General features: G+C 44.2%; 1 protein-coding gene and 1 long non-coding RNA gene across 4 annotated transcripts in view; both read right to left on the reverse strand.

Moving 5' to 3' along the window:
* Nucleotides 1-17,194, reverse strand: part of SAMTOR (S-adenosylmethionine sensor upstream of mTORC1) — a 234,281-nt gene that overhangs the window by 48,003 nt on the left and 169,084 nt on the right. The window lies entirely within an intron of this gene.
* Nucleotides 1,391-13,236, reverse strand: LOC150001865 (uncharacterized). Of its 3 annotated transcripts, XR_016513060.1 has the most exons (4): nucleotides 13,139-13,236; nucleotides 8,825-9,005; nucleotides 7,431-7,729; nucleotides 1,391-1,924 (listed from the first exon to the last, which is right to left on the reverse strand). It is a non-coding gene; the product is annotated as an uncharacterized LOC150001865 (long non-coding RNA). The 3 variants fall into 3 exon arrangements; XR_016513061.1 differs by lacking the exon at nucleotides 8,825-9,005; XR_016513059.1 differs by lacking the exon at nucleotides 13,139-13,236 and having other exon boundaries at nucleotides 8,825-9,747.

Here is a 17,194-nt window from a genome sequence, read left to right on the forward strand (position 1 = left end):
AAGTATTACTACTATTTATGCGAATTCTCATCATATAAATTTACTTGCGGGAAAAATCCCTTTTACTTGCAAGTTAAAAGGTAGATAATGTAGTGGATATCTGGAATCCAAAAAATTGGCATAACCGGTAATTACTTGGACAAGGGTTTGAGCTCCAAAACATGTAAAGAACTCATATGATTCAACACCACAAAGACAAACAATCCAACTAAAAAATGGCAAAGGACCTGAACAGACACTTCTCCAATGAAGGCATACAGAAGACCCATAGAGATATGAAAGGATGCTCAACATCACTAGCTATAAGAGATATAAAATTAAAACAATGAGATACCACTTCATACCCCTCCTCAGAATGGCCATCATTAACAAATCAAAAACAAGTGCTGGTGAGGATGTGGAGAAATGGGAATCCTAGTGCACTGTTGGTAGAAATGCAGACTGACGCAGCCACTGTGGAAAACAGTAGGGAATTTCCTCAAAAAAACTAAAAATGGAACTGTCTTTCAATCCAGTGATCCTACTGCTGAGACGTACCCTAAGAATCCCGAACCACCTATTCAAAAGAAGCTATGCACCCCTATGTTCATAGCAGCGCTATTTACAATAGCGAAGTGCTGGAAACAGCATAAGTGCCCATCAGTAAATGAGTGGATCAAAAAACTGTGGTAATTTACACAATGGAATAATATGCAGCAGTAAGAAAGAAGGGACTCCTACACTTCACAAGAGCATGGATGGAACTTGAGTTTTATGGTAAGTGAAATAAGCCAGGCAGTGAAAGATGTATGATCTCACCTATAACAGGAACCTAATGAACAAAACAGAACCAGAGACATGGAAACAAGAAATGGACTGACAGTGACTAGAGGGGAGGGAGGAGGGGGGTAAGGGGGAAAAGAAGGGGAAGGGTCTAGTCAAGGCATATGTATAAATGACCCATGGACATGGGCAACAGGGTGGGGGGTTGACTGTGAGAGCATGTGGTGGGGTGGTGGTGTTGGGTGGAGCAGAGGAGAGTAACAGTGGAAAATTGGGCCAACCGCAAAAGAACAACTAAAAAAAGGCAAAAAAAACTTTGGCATAAGCAATATAAGAATAAATCACTTAACAAAAAAGATACTTTAACAGTGTAACAGAATCTTGACTTATTTTCCTGAACAGTACCAAGGGAACTACTCTTCCTCACTGAAGTTGAAGGATCTGGAATAATCAGTATCTTTTTTTCCTAACCATGTTTGCAGAGGACCTTTCAGTCATAGAATACAAAAACAAAACAAAATCCATCAGATCATAGGTTCGCACATTTAATGTGAAAATATAGAACTGCCAATTAACCTGAAAGCTCAAGTTCTAAAATCAGAAATAAGATTCAACTTTTAAAGGCAATTTTTAACTTTTTAATTTATTGATATTTAGAGAGAAAAAGGAAGAGAGAGAGAGAAACATCGATTTGTGGTTCCACTTATTTATACATTTGTTGGTTTATTCTTTTATGTGCCCTGACCAGGATCAAACACGCAACCTTGGTGTATCGGATGACACTCCAATCAACTGAGCTACCTGACCAGGGCTGAAAGGTAATTTTTAGAAGTTTACATTAAATAGCTATAATCATAAATATGTAGTTAAGACTGTTTAATCACAGACATCATTTTAATTTGAATTTATGAAACCTTCTATAAAGCTGGCTCAGGTGCTCAGAGTATCATCCTGTAGCTGAAAGTTTGCAGGTTCGATTTCCCACCAGGGCACATACCTAGGTTGTTGGTTGATCCCTGATCAAGGCCTGGCATGTGTGAGTACAACCCCTGGTCCAGATGTGAATGATCCCTGGTATGGGCGCCGATTCCTGGTCTGGGCGTTATGGGAGGCAAACAAATGATGCTTCTCTCGATGTTTTTCTCTCTCCTTTCTTCTCTCTCTAAAAGCAATGAAAAAAAAAATCCAATCCCTTTAGTATCACTAAAAATAGCTTTAAGTATATACATATCTATGACTTGACAAACAAATATAGAATACCTGTTGTACCTGTCTGCCTCTTTATGAGCTTGATATATCAAGTTGAGCAAGAGTCCTGACACCCAAGGAATTAAGTCCATTTAAGAAGAAGACACATATGCAAACATGTAACATGAAAACAACACAATGGCTGCATAGTAGAGGAGTGCATAAAATGTTATCACAGGAGAACACTGGTGGAGAAAAAGAAAACCCATAGCTTGGACCTACAGGATAAGCAGCCTTTTCCCAGGAGAAAATGGGGAGAGTTAATAAAGAGAGAATTGTTGAGGTGCACGACTCACTTCAATTAGAAGGAAAATAAGTGTAGAAGTATTTGTTTCCAAGCAGATGGGGACTTTTCATTGTATCTCTGATACACATAAAGCACCTTTTGAAATGGTGTCCAGTCAGTGATTTTAGTGTACTGCAGGCCATTTTTTAAAGTTAACAGTGACACTTTTTTGCTCTTTCTGCCCTTCATATTGTTTTAAAATGCACTTTGAACTTTAAAATCAAAACAAGCACATAACAAAAAATAAGCCTCTAATTATGTTTCCTGGAAAATATCTGATATGTCCTTTCCCATTAATTTACCCATGATTGTAAATCCAAATCAAATGCCATGAATAAGCACATATATGTATATGGCAGTATTTTTTAAAATGATATAAAAATGTTTTAGTAGACATTCAAAGAAACAGAAAACTAACCAAAATGGGAATTACAATAACACTTTCCTTGTAGTATTGTATAATGAATAATGAATTGACTACACATCACAGAAGGGGACAAAGAGTAAAAAAATAAGAGTGATCAAAAGTTTGGTACAGTAAAAAAGGCTCTGGAGACAGATAATCAACAGAACTCTATCTGTTACAGAATGAAGGTGTCCAAAAAACCCCGAGAGCTTGCGGCTGGGGGATGGGGAAAAGGAGGTAGCTTTTAGGATGCCTTTGCATGCCTGGGGCTAGTGGCTGGTAACTTTGTTTCACAAATGGCTTTGATGCTTCTAGGGCCCAGGAAGATGGGAGGGGTCTTGGCTCACGGGACAGTATTAAAAGAGCTTACAGAGCCTGCGTAAGGTTCTGTGAATGGTCAGAACTGGTTACCACACCCACTGCATCAGAGGATGCAGTCGGGGATTTAAAAAGCAGCTGCAGACATTTTAGGGGGCTTTCCATGTGACTTTAAGAAGGGAGTTCTCGACTTCCGGCCAAGATGGAGGCTTAGACGGACTCGTTCGGTCTCCCTCTACAACTAGAGAGGAATACAACTACTTCAAAACAAAAGATAACTAGAAATTCCAGAAAATAAAACTACACGGAAGCCCAACGTACAAAGTTATAAACCAGCGGCGCTCTTTGGGCAGGTAAGAGCGAAAATAGGTAGTGCTGTTTGCGGTAGCATCTGGGACAGCGGCAAGGAGAACAATCCCAGCTGCAGTTGAACCCCAGCAGCTCCCGACCCCAACGCTGGGAAAAGCAACCACCACATCGCCGAACGGTGAGGCCCAGAGGGTGGGAGGATGGATCCTGGTCTCCTAGCAGAATAACTGCAGGAATCCATCTTGGACCCCCACCCCACACAAAGCGCCACAGCGCGGCAAAAAAGGTTGCTGGTCAGCCGCCGGTTACCGGGTAGTGACCACAAAGGGCCACAGTGCAGCGAAAAAGGTTGCGGATCGCCGCTGGTCGCTGGGTTGTGACGAGTACACAGGCACTGCCCTCTATAGCCGGCCCAAGAAAACAAAACGCATCTGTCAAAATGAGGCAGACAACTATAGAAATCCCGGTGGCGCAGCTCACCAGGCAACAGATGAAGAACCTGACAGATGAGCAAATAAGAAACCTGTCAGAGGCTCAGTTCAGGGCCATTGTTATCAGGTGGCTTACAAAATTAACAAAAGATCTGGAAAAAGATGAGAAAGAATCGAAAAACACTCATACTGAAAGGAACAAAACCACATACGAGACAGATGGTGAGGAAATAAAATCCAGAGTTCAAATCAACAAACCAGAACATAGAGAAGGAACAAACAGTCAACCAGTGCAAAGAGAAAAAACGGGAAGCAAGGAAAATGATGAGAGGATCAGAAACCTCTGGGACAGCTATAAGAGCTCCAACATACGGATGATCAGATTACCAGAGGGCGAAGAAGAAGAACTAGAAATTGAAAAATTAAGTGAAAATATAATAAAGCAGAACTTCCCAAACTTGGGGAAGGAAATAAACTTACAGGTCCAGGAAGCACAGAGAGTTCCAAAACAACTGGACCCAGGGAGAACCACTCCAAGACACATTATAATCAAAATGTCAAGAGTTAAAGATAAAGAGAGAATCTTAAAAGCAGCAAGAGAGAAGAAAAGAATCATGTACAAAGGGGTCCCAATTAGACTATCAGCTGACTTCTCAAGGGAGACCCTGCAGGCAAGAAGGGACTGGCAAGAAATATTCAAAGTAATGAAAATCCAAAACCTACAGCCACAAATACTCTATCCAGAGAAACTGTCATTCAGAATAGAAGGGCAGAGAAAGTGTTTCCAGGACAAAATAAAACTGAAAGAGTTCATTAGATCCAAATCACTGTTATATGAGATGTTAAAAGGACAGGTTTAGAAAAAGGAGGATCAAAGCTATGAACACTAAAATGAAAACTGCATCACAACAAACAACAACAGAAGCTAGGGAATTGAAACAAAGGCAAACTAAATAGGTAATGAGAGTGGAAAAGAACTATAGGTATGGGGTGCATATTGGGGGGAGGTCAGCAGGGAAGGGGAAGGGGGAGAGGGAGGGAGATGGTATAGGAATTAAGAAACATCGTAGGAGGGAATGGAATAGACAGAGGTTGAGAAGAACTATATGCACAACCAATGGACATGGACTAAAAGGGACAAGGGGAGGGAGGGGGGTCACCGGGTGGAGGGGAGCAGAGGGAAAGGAAATTGGAACAAATGTAACACTGTAATCAATAAAACACATTAAAAAAAAAAAAAGGGAGTTCTCCAAAAAAAAGGGAGTTCTCCATGAGGATTAGAGAAGCTGAGTTCTCCATGCGGTTTTGAGAAGGTTCTCCATGCTGTTTTGAGAGGGAAACACCATGCGACTTTGAGAAGGCAGTTTACAAGGAGGCTGAGAATCCACGTGGTTCTGCATTGAAAGCTGGAGGGCACCACAACACAGAAAGACCTCCTCAATCAGAATTAAATGATTGGCAGCTACCGGTAAAACTGAACTGTGTCTAGGAAGTAGGGAAACGGTATCTCTAACTTTTCTAAAACTAGCCTGGCTTGGTAGGGGGAGGCAGAACTATGTGTTTGTGGATGTTTTAAAGAACATAAGACTTAACGGCAGAAATCCGCAAATAATCTAAATCTATATAACTATTAAATAAACAATTCTTTTTCTTTTCACTAAACTGGTATTGAGAGTTATAATTCTGGCGGCAGGCAATCAGGCCCCTAACTAAACAGCCTGTGGGTTCTGTTTCAAATCGGAGCAGCCCAGGGGTTCTGTTACATATCTTTACCTGTCCTTTAATACCAAGTAACCTCATACATTTTATTTATCCTTTTGTCTCTTTCCTCATCTGCAAAATGAAAAGACTGGAATAGTTAAGTTCTAATGTCTATTCTAATTCTAATTCCTGTGTTTGTTTGCCTCTGTGTCTTAGGTAGAGCCGTTGCACCTGTTACGTTATAAAGTGGGGAGCCTTAGGTATTTGTCAGTACAAAGCGACCCGTTTCACCACGTTGTGGCACTGTATGTGGGGGAGGGGTCTGAGAGGGAACAATGCCGCTGACTCAGCACTCACCCCTTTTCCATGCACTTCTCCCACTTTTGTATGGGACTGGCATCTCTCTAGTTGTTGCCCTGGCCGTTGTTCCCAGAGTGAGTGGGTCTACGGACGTTCTAGGACTGTGGGAGCCCTTTAAACAAGTGGACTCAGCTGAGAGACCAGCAGTTTCTTCCTCTGCCTCAACCCCCACTGGTTTTTACAGTCAGAAGCAATGAGGCTTGATTTTCCCTGGTGCTGGGACCATGAGCTATGTGATCTGGTCTGGTGCTGGGAGCGTTCCCCAGGTGCCCCTCCTGACTTTTAAAATGTGTGACTGTGTTTTCCATTGGCCAGCTGCTGCCACCACCACACTGAGTCCTCTCTGCCCCAGCTCCACACCTCCTCCCTGTCTGGATGAGTATTTCTTCTTTATATTTTTGTTTGTTGGACTTCCATGCAGCTCGATTTTCAGGAACTTCTGGTTGTCTCTAGTTTTGAGGTAGCTGTACTCCTTAGTTGTGGAGGGAGATGCAGTGTGTATCTCTAGGCCTCCATTTTGGCCGGAAGTCTCTCTATCATTCAGAAAGATTTTTTAAAGGAGGAGCTGAAGTGTGCTGGGCTCGGACATGCGCTGCTGCAGTGCCAGCAAAGGGAAAATATTGAAAGTGTGAATTTGCTCCCACTGTACAGAATTGGGCAGAAAGATCAGAAAGGTGCACAGCAAGGGGATTTCTTGGCCCCAACCTGGTGCAGCTAGTAGGCTGGAGGCTGCACAGATTGCAGAGCCTGGGACTATGTCTACTGTGAGTGCAGTGGGCTGGAAACTGGGCTGGCAAAAGTTGAGCACCTGGGATTACTTACAGCCAGGCAAAGCCCCCTCCTCAGCCAGCAGAGATCAAACCCCTGGAAAGGGAAGGACTCATTCAGCCCCCACCTCCTGATGGAGTTCAAGTACCACTGCACCATATCCAACAGGGAAGCTCTGCAAAACAGGCAGGACAGGCTCAAGAACGCCCTGCAGGGTGTATATCCACAAGAAAAAGACAGAAAGAGAACCATCTAAATGGTCCATTTTGTACTTCTCTCAGGAAGACAAAATACATTGGGTTCCTAGGGCCCTATTCCACTGAGGCCAGCAAAGCATGGAGAAATCAGTGCAGCAAGGGTGAATCAGGGCCCAACTCAGCCTCAGTTCACATACAGAGCTGCCATCAGCACCAAGCAGGAAAGAGCTGACCCTCTTAAACAGACCCCCCACGCCACCGAAATGGACAGTTAGTTCATCATAAACTATATGTAAATAAGCGGGACAAAGACAGGTGGTGCAAGTGCAGGGGGAACACTCCTATAATTTTTCCAGAAGACTGAACAGTACCTCCCCAGGGTGACCCAGGGGTTCCACCCTCCCAACATCAATAGAAGTCCTTTCCAGAGGTAAGTGGAGGTGCTGCCAGAAGCTGGACAATCACATGCTCTCTTTTCTACGTCTGGTACCACTATGATATAGATGCTGTTATACCTCCTATTGTCCCAAAGGTCTCAAACTATTCTCATTCTTTTTATTTTTCTTTTTGCTACTATGTTTGGGTGTATTCTGCTATCTCATCTTCCAAATCACCAAAATTAATCCCTGCTTCACACAACCTACCTTTTTATTCCTTGCAGTGTATTCTTGATGTCAGATAGGATATTCTTCATTTCCCACTGCTTCTTTTTCTGGGTTTCTATGTCCACTTTCATGCTGTTTTAGTTCTCATTAAGTTCCTTGAACATCCTTATAATCATTACTTTGATATCTATATCACTTGCCTCCATTCCATTTAGATCTTTTTTCTGGAGAGTTCTCCTGTTCTTTCATTTGAGGCCTGTTTCTTTGTTTCCCCATTTTGGCTGTCTCTTTGTGTTTGTTTTATGCAATGGGCTGGCTAAAAGTCCGTATATTTTTTTCTGTAAAATAAAAGACACATTTCTCATTTTCACCAATAACTTTATTGATTTGGATATTTTGAGTTTGTTGGCTATCTCCCACTAGGCTTCTAGTGAGTAGAGGCCACGGGTGCTGCTAAACATCTTCCAATGCATAAAACAGCCCTACAGCAAGGAATTACTTTGCCAAAATGTTAATAGTACCAAGAAACCTTGCAAACCACTTTTGAATGTTCAGTCACAGCACATTCTCCAAACATTGCACGAATTTTGTGTTTTTTGCATTTCAGTTGTTTTTACCTTTCTTGAAATAATAAAGCATAATACACCAAAAATAGAGCATGTTTCTGTCCATCTTCAATATTAAAATGGCTGCACAAAATTCACTAATTTTGATGTTTTTTAAAATATGCACACTGATATGACAGCTATCACAATACGATCTAACAAAATTGTTTCAAGTGAAAGTAAAGACAACTAAGCACTACTAGAGCCATTGTATGGAAAAAACTAAACAATCTTTCTGGCCAACCCACTATTAGATTGACTCCCAGTTTTTGTGGCGTAAACTTATGTAGTAGGTGTTCTGTGGGTCCCAGTGGTGCAGTCTCCTTGATCACCTGAGCTGAGTGTGGGTTATGTGCGCCCTCATGTTGTATTGAATCTTGATTGCTATAGGCCCATTAGTGCCTGGGATCGACCCTCAGGTTGGCTGACTGTGAGGCTCAATCCAGACCAGGGTGTGTAAGCTGCTGTGAAAGTGCTAACCACACAAAACAGAATTCACCTCAACAGGGTTTAGTGTCTGCTGAGATCTCCTTTTGGATATGCTGTTTGTGAAGCTTATTGTATCCTGCTCTAATGTTGTCTGAAGCTGTCCACTGGATATGTTGGTTCTGCGCCTCTTTGGAGGGACTCTGGTGTCAGAAGCTCTCTATCCCTGGCCCTGGGCAAGCTGTTTGGAGCTACAAGTGAGTCACAGTTTTGGCTCCCTTTGCTGGGTTCTGTTGCTCACAGGAAGGATCAAGCTGCACACCATGACCAGCTTTTACCAGCACTGGGCCCAGGGGCAAGTCAGCAAAGGTCCCAAGGTACACTGATGAGGTCCATACCCACCTGCTTCCACAAACCAGTTGCCTGTTAGGCTGTCACTTAAAGAGCCTCTGATGAAGTGGGGTGATGGGGCTAGTCTATCTCTCATGAGGGTCTGGTGTCATTCAGGCTTCAGAGAAGGTGGTTGGTGTGGTCTTCGCCCCAGAGCCAAATAACTCAGACTGTCCTAGATTTTGTCTTGATCCTGGTGGGATGGAGCAACTAGGAGTCAGGGAGGTGGGGCCTCCTAAGTCCAGAGGTTTGGTCTGTGGGAACTGGGAGGTTAGTTCTATCAAGTCTCCAGTGTTGGGGAAGCACCAGTTTGGCTCATGGGTGTGTGGAGGGAATGGCCCCTGCTCCAAAAGCAGATAACTTAGTCATTGACACTCTGAGTCTGCTCATGTTTCTACACCTTGGCCAACACAACTCCACAGGATGGTGCAAGAGGAATTTCAGAGGGTAAAGCTATTGCTTTCTTCCAGGCTGATGCCACATGGAGGGGAGTGCTCTACTCAAGAAAGATGGCAACTGCAGTATCAGAGAATGATTCAGCATGGGAATGCTGGTGGCTATCCCCACAGCATACACCCCAGAGCTATAAACCCCAAACTCCTCAGGTGATGCTAACCCTCTCTCTGCTGAAGCCCAAGCAGGCTGCAAATGAAACTTTGTGTACTGGCCCTTTAAGAGAGTGCTTTTATCTCCAGCAGACTCTGTCTCTCCCTGGTAGACAGAAATCCCACTGTTTTTTATAGGGATGTTATATGGATGCCTCTTTCCAGCTCTGGTGCTCTGGTCTGTGAAACCTGGCTTGGGGTTTAGGCCCCATGCTTTAGGGTAACCCCCTGCAGCTGAGATATCCCTCCAGGACCTCAGTCACTGCCCATGGGAGCAGAGCCAGCACTTTTCCCATCTCCACCCTCCTACCAATCTCGATGTGGCTTCTGTAAATCAGCTAGTCTTCTCTTTGTTATTCAGGATAATTGTTCTTTAATTTAGTTTTAATTCCAGTTTGGTCCCAAGACAAGGTGAGCATAGGTTCAACCCATCCCACTGCCGTTTTGAAAGTCAGAAAGAAAGGTTTGTATCTCCAGACTGCCTTTAGACTCAAACCTTGTCTCTGGTTATCTAGCATCTTGGCCTGCCTGCAGATTTTGGACTTGCCAGTCCCCCACAATCATGTGAGCCTTTTCCTTTAAATAACTCTCTTTTGTCTCTCTTTACACATACCCTATTGGTTCTATTCCTCTGGAGAACGCTGACTAATACACACCCTCAGAAAGTTCCTGTGTCTGGTGACCAAACTTTCCATTGTGTTGTGAGATAAAAGTGATGTTCCAAAACAGAGTACTGACAGTGGCATCTCCCTACCATTAGTTCCCTAACAGCGTACCACAGCATACTGAGTTTCCTTGCTCCAGGTAAATGAGTGGACTGAATTATAGTTTAAGAGTAGCTTAACAAGATTCCTGCAAAAAAACTAAAGACTGCCCTGGTCGAGTGGCTCGGTTGGTTGGAGCATCATCCCATGCACCAAAAAGGCTGCAGGTTTGATTCAGGTTAGGGCATTTATCTAGGTTGCAGGTTTATCTCTGGTCAGAGCATGTACAGGAGGCAGCCACTTGATGTTTCTCTCTCACATTGATGTTTCTCTCTCTCTACCTTGCTCTCTCTCTCAAGCCAATAAACATATCTAACATCCCCAAATCCCAAAACTCTGTGGCCCCTTACCCCATCTCCAAGCTGTGAGATGGCAGGATGTATCAAGCTGAAACCATGTCCTGTTTTGATCAGCCTATCGCATCTGCAGCTGCCAGAAGGCCAGATGGCTCACAAGGCTCACAAAAAAATCCTCTCCTTAGTTCTCCCACTATAAAAGCAAACCCCTTCTTCCCTAGAAGGTTGGAGCCTGACCACCAGTAGCAGGGCTCCCTCCCTGCTTGCGGATTTCCCCAATAAACCTCTGCTTCTCAGCTCGCTGCACCTTAGTGGTCATCTGAGTGACTCCATTCTTACATTTTGGTGCCGAAACCTGGGATTGGGACATTGGCTCGACCAGGTCTCCCGAGTCAGACTCAGCCACGAGCCAGTGCCAATCCTCAGACCTGGAGACTCTCAGATTTCCATGAGTCGGTGGCTCAAGCTTCCCCTCTGGCTTACTGACCCCATCTGTCTCCTTTTTCCTCTGACCCTTTCCCCAACTGCCATTTACTCTCAGTCAACACCAGTCATCGGATTCATGGGTGAGTCTTTGGCTCCATCTCCCTCACATCCAGTAGTTCTGTTTTCTGATCTGAGACCACTTGGGCAGTTCTGCCCTGAATCTGAGTGTTCAGTCAGAACCACTCCCAGAGTCTCCTGACTCCTCGGGTCAATCCAGACCCACTCTTCTTGGCCTGACGACCCCTGGGGACACCCAGGACGACTCAGTGCCTCTCCTGCCAGCTTTGGTCTCCCCACTCTCTGGTCGAAACGGGGAGGCTTGTCTCGACAGATTGCGGGGCCAGGAACGTTGGCTTTGACTCGCCCTTTTCCTCATTCTCGGGCTAACATTAATATATCTGTCACATTCAGGGGAATCAATCCCCTTGATAACCAGAGCTGGCAGCCAGGAAACTGCACACTTGACTTAAGAGTTGTCACAGACTTCGATAACTTTTTCCAGCGGTCGGGGAAGTGGTCGGAAATTCCCTATGCTCAGGCTTTCTGGACCCTTCGGGGCAAACACTTCCTTTGCCAACAGCTCACTATCCATGAAATTCTCCTTGTCCAGGAAAAGTCGCCTTCCTCTTGACCTTCTGCACTCCCTCTAACTCCTCCTTCTTCCTTGGACATCTTGGATTCCCCTAACTACCCACCTCCCTACAATCCTGCTCAGAACACCCCCTTATCACCCTCAGAACCCCGGTCACCTGACTCCTCACAGTTTCCAGACCCTTAAGACCCCGGACCTTCTCCTCCTCATACCCTTGGGCCCATCCCTACTTCCTCTTCCCTGTATCCCTCCCCCTCTGATGAGCTTCGCCCTTCTGGCCTCCATACTCTCCACAAGGTTGCTGGTACAGACGGTGTCATGCAAGTTCATGTCCCCTTCAATTTGGGTAATCTTTCCCAAATTGAGCAGTGTCTCGGTTCTTTCTCTGAGGACTCCACTTGTTTCATCAAAGGGTTCAGATACTTAACCCATAACTATGACCTTACCTACTGAGACATTACCACATCGTTTCCACCCCAGAAAAGAAAAATCATATCTGGATGGCTGCCACAGCTTATGCTGATGAATTACATACCAACAGACCTGTCGACGCAGACTATCCTGTTGTGTCGGTAGCAGTCCCCGCAGTCCCCCATCATTGGGACTACCAGGTAAATTCCCCTGACCTTTGCAAAATGTCCCACTTCCTTGCATGTCTCCTTGCTGGGATGCGCAAATTGGGCTTTAAAGCTGTCAACTATGACAAAACCCTCAAGGTTACCCAGGGTCCCAATGAAAATCCAACCACCTCCGTATAAGGTTCACAGAATCCGTCCAAAAATACACCAACCTAGACCCCACTTTGCCTGAGGGATACCTCTTTTTACACACCTACTTCATTAGTCAGTCTGTCCCAGACATTTAGAAAATGCTCCAAAAGTTAGAAGCGGGCCCTAAGACCCCCCCCAAAATGACTTAATCAGGTTGCCTTCTGGGTATTCAACAGCTGGCAAGATGAACAGGAACAGAAAGAAAAGGAAAGGGAAAAGGAGTGGCAGAGGTGGGAAGACAAGTGGTATCTTTTGCTGGCTACCGCCCTGGGGAAATTCCCCCAAGGGACAAATAAACCTAAGGGCAAAGCCTCCACCATCAGGTAGCCCCTGGGCCCCTGTTTCCAGTGCAGTCAGGAGGGACATTGGGCAAAGCTCTGTCCAAACCCCCTCTTACCTCCCTTGGTTCCTGCCCTCTCTGTCAAAAGACAGATCACTGGAAAGTTGCTTGTCCAATGGCCCCTAACTGGGGGACTGGACTGCCTACCCTAGCAGCAGATCCAGACGTGGGCCTCTCAGTCCCAGACCTCCTTGGACTTTCCACCATCTGATGGTGCCTGGGTTCAGGAGCCCCGCCTCTCACCATCACGGCTGTAAAACCCAGGGTAAACATATTGGTGGCACATAAACTTGTCTCCTTTATCCATGTATTCTGTCCTGCCCGAATTTTCAAGGCTCCGACCTCCTTCTGTCAGTTGTAGGAATAGACTGCAAGGTGACCCAACACCTAAGTACCCCTCCCCTAACTTGTCTCATTGGTCATCACATGATACCTTCACATATCTCAATTTGGAAAAAAAGGGAATATCTTACCTCTAAACACTCTTCCATCATTAACAAACATCTCATTCTCAAACTTCTTCAAGCAGCTCAGCTTCCGACAAAAGCAGCAGTTATCCACTGCAAGGGACATCAGATTCGGATTTCCCTCTTCTCTTCAGACAGACAATGGCCCTGCCTTTGTTTCACAAATATCCCAGCAGATAGCTCAGGCATTAAACATTAAGTGGCGGCTCCACATCCCATACAGACCCCAGTAGTCAGGGAAGGTAGAATGAGCTAATGGCTTATTAAAAGTCCACCTAACCAAACTTAGAACTGAAATACATCTCCCCTGGCCCTAATTACTACCTCTAGCCTTCCTCAAAATTCGCTCAGCTCCCAAAAAGCCCCACATGGTCAGTCCCTTTAAAATTATGTATGGCAGACCCTTACTTCTAGGCAACACCCCTCTCACCAAGTCAAACTATGGGGACTATCTTCCTATTTTCTCACACCTGAAATCTACCCTCCAAAGCCAGGCCAATTTGACCCTACCCGCCCCATCCACTGATCACCAAAAATCCCCCATTTCACCATAAGACCATGTCTATCTTAAAACCCTTACACCTAATGCTCTCATTCCTTGGTAGTTTGGCCCACATCTGGTCCTCCTAATCACCCCAACAGCAGCTAAACTTCTAAATATCCCATTTTGGGTACATTTCTCCATTTCAAACCTGCCCCTCAGGTACCTGAATCTCCTCTAGCCTCGAATCTTGAATCCACCATTACCCAGCTTGTACCCATACAGGAAGAGACACAAACAACACCGCCCACGTATTCCTGCACCCCCACTGGAAACCTCATGGTAAAAATAACCCAAGCCTAACCCCTCCTCTGAAAGAGCCTTACACGGGCCCTACTCTTTATTCATCTCATCTCATCTCACAAGACCTTTTACTGTACAAAAAGCCCCGCCTCCTGCCCCCAGACTATTTCTTAGTTTCTAGAACATGTCTCAGATGCCTGGCTGCAGGGCACTCACCGACTACACCCCTGACAAAATTTACTTTTATACTTTCATTCTCCTTCTATCCCTCACTGACTTACTCAAATCACCCTAACCATGCTGACTTCCTTCACGATTACGGCTATTGCCCTCCTAACTTTTGCCACCTCATATCAACATCCTCTAGCCCCCCCAAAGAAAGTGAATGGCATGTCTAACCAATAAAACCAACTGCTAAATGTGCCCCCACTCTTCCCACCACCAAAACATTGAGGTCACCACCTTCCCACCCAATCTCACCACCTTATATAGTCTTATTGCCCACTTTCTCCCATCCCCCTAGTTACCCCCTCACTCTCACAAGGACCTGGCAGATCCCTCTGAAGTGGCCCAGCCAGTGGCCACTGTCACCCATATTATTGGTCCAACCGCTCTCTGCATCCACTTCAGACATATCAATGGCACCCACATTCAACCGTGCTTCTTGGGCGCATTCAACTACTGCCTTCTCTGTAACCACACCCTAGACCTAGCCTCTGTCCACCATGGAGGCCAACCAGGTAAGCCTCCTACTAATGTTTATAGTACCTTCCAAATTCACAATCACACCAACACTTCAGACTTTTCTACCACCCCTCACTGCATCATGGATTTTCGAAATAACCAATACAACCAAACATTTCTTCACAAAATCATCAATAACATTTAGTGCCAGTCAATAATAAAAAAAAACTCACCATCACCAACACAAAATATAACACTGCTATTTATTTCCCTATTAGAAACAGGATATCACTTCCTATGTGGTATTCAAGCATACCTAAAAATACCTCCTTACTGAACTGGCACCTGCATGATGGTCGCTTTAATACTAGATGCCTCCATACTGAACCCATAGCAAATGGCCACTTCCAAGGCAATCCCCAATCTTGGCTCCTTCCTTGGGAAATCCCTCTTGTCCTGCCCTTGACACAAACGAGGCTGACAGTGGTCTGACATGCTTATAGCAACCCTATCCTTAAACAACCGGGAATAAAGCACTCCATATATAGAGGCTTCTTCTGATTCGCAGAAAAACCCCAGTTAGAAAATTCAATCCTAAATCTCTCTCTAGCCCATCAAGAAACTTGGAATGCCACCCTCCAAGCCCTAGACAGTCCAGCAGTCATAGTTCTCCAAAATAGGAGGGCCCTAGACATCCTCACAGATAAGCGAGGGGGAACATATGCCATACTAAATGAAACCTGCTATTTTTACATTAATAATACAAGCATAATTTTAAAAAAATTACAGGTACTTAAAAAACACACTGACATTAATTGCCGGAGCCAAGAAATGGGCATACAGAAAATCCTAGTTCAGAACCTTCCTTTCATACATCTCTCCCTTCAAAGCAACCCTAGTACCTCTCATAACCCCACTGCTTCTCCTATTATTTCTCACTCTTGGACCTTGCTTCCTCGAACTGCTAGTTATCTTTATTCAGAAAACAGTCCAATCCATGACAAACTCTATCGTCCATAATGTATTCTTGCTAAGATCTTTCAGATACCAACCCGTGGCAGAGAATGATCCCTAGCCAGTGGTCAACACCCTTCCATCGCACTAACTCTGCAGAAAGTCGCTACAGAAGAAAGATTCGATGACCCTTTTCCAATCCTGTCTCTGACACACAAAAAACCACCCTGCTGCCCTAAAGAACACCCTACCCCTGACCTCCTTTTATTAAAATAAAAAGGCTGGAATGGCATCCCCAAGTCCCCAAACCCCGTAGCCCCTTTCCCCGCCTGCAGCTGTCTGAGATGACAGGATGTATCAATGTGAAACCACGTCCTGTTTTGATCAGCCTGTCACACCCGAATCTGCCAGAATGCCAGACGCCTGACAAGGCTCACAAAAAATCGCCCTCTTCACGCTCCTCTTATAAAAGCAACCCCTTTCTCCCCTAGAAGGTTGGAGTCCTGACCACCCATAGAGCAGGGTTCCCTCTCTGCTTGCTAATTTCCCCAATAAACCTTTGCTTCTTAGCTCACTGCATCTTAGTGGTCATCTAAAAGACTCCATTCTTATAATATTCTCAGGTGATAATTAAAAGAAAAGTAAAGAATGAAGAGACTCTAAAATTCAAATGCAATAAAATTACAAAACAAGGAAAAACAAAACAGGTTTGACACTTCTATTCCTAGGACAACATTTTTTTGCTACACTGAAGCAAAAAAATTACAAACTCAGATCTGGCAAGAAGTTGGAAAAAATTCAAAACTATAAAAAAAGTTAACTGAAAGGCAAATTTACATTCACTCATGACTCTCTCCTAAGTGATTATGTCTTAAAATACTAATTAACATGGGGAAGCTATCAGAATTAATAAAATTTTGAAATACTGTTTATTTCAGCTATCTCATCTGTCATTATTTATGACAGAAACAATTTGTTTGCAATCTACACTTATTTTTTTTAAGTGTATTTTACTGATTATGCTGTTACAGCTGCTCCAATGTCTTTTCCCCAGTACGCCGCTTCCCTCCGTTAATTCCAATACCCTTATTTCAAGCCCATGGGTCCTGCATATTAAGTTCCTTGGCTTAACCCTTTACTACATTATTCTTAACTTCCCCTTGTCTATTTTGTACCTGCCAATTATGTTTCTTAATCCCTGCACCACTTCCCCATTTCATTTCTCTGCTTTCCCCCATCCCAGCTGATAACTCTCTAAATGACACACATACTTATGATTCTGTTCCTATTCTGGTTGTTCGTTTAGTTTATTTTTATTTTTTAGATTCTGTTGTTGATAGTTGTGTTTGTTATCATTTTAGTGTTCATAGTTTTGATCTTCTCTTTCTTAAATAAGACCCTTTAACATTTGACATAATAGGGGCTTGGTGATGATGAACTCCTTTAGCTTTACCTTGTCTTGGAAGCACTTTATCTGCCCTTCCATTCTATATGAGAGTTTTGCTGGATAGACTAATCTTGGTTGTAGGTCCTTGCTTTTCATCACTTTGAAAACTTCTTTTCTTTTGAGAAATCAGCTGGTAGTCTTCTGGGAACTGATTTGTAGGTAACTCTCTTCTTTTCTCTTGCTACTTTTAAGA

Source organism: Furipterus horrens, unplaced genomic scaffold (assembly GCF_987537825.1).
Source record: "Furipterus horrens unplaced genomic scaffold, mFurHor1.1.pri manual_scaffold_9, whole genome shotgun sequence".
Taxonomy (NCBI): domain Eukaryota; kingdom Metazoa; phylum Chordata; class Mammalia; order Chiroptera; family Furipteridae; genus Furipterus; species Furipterus horrens.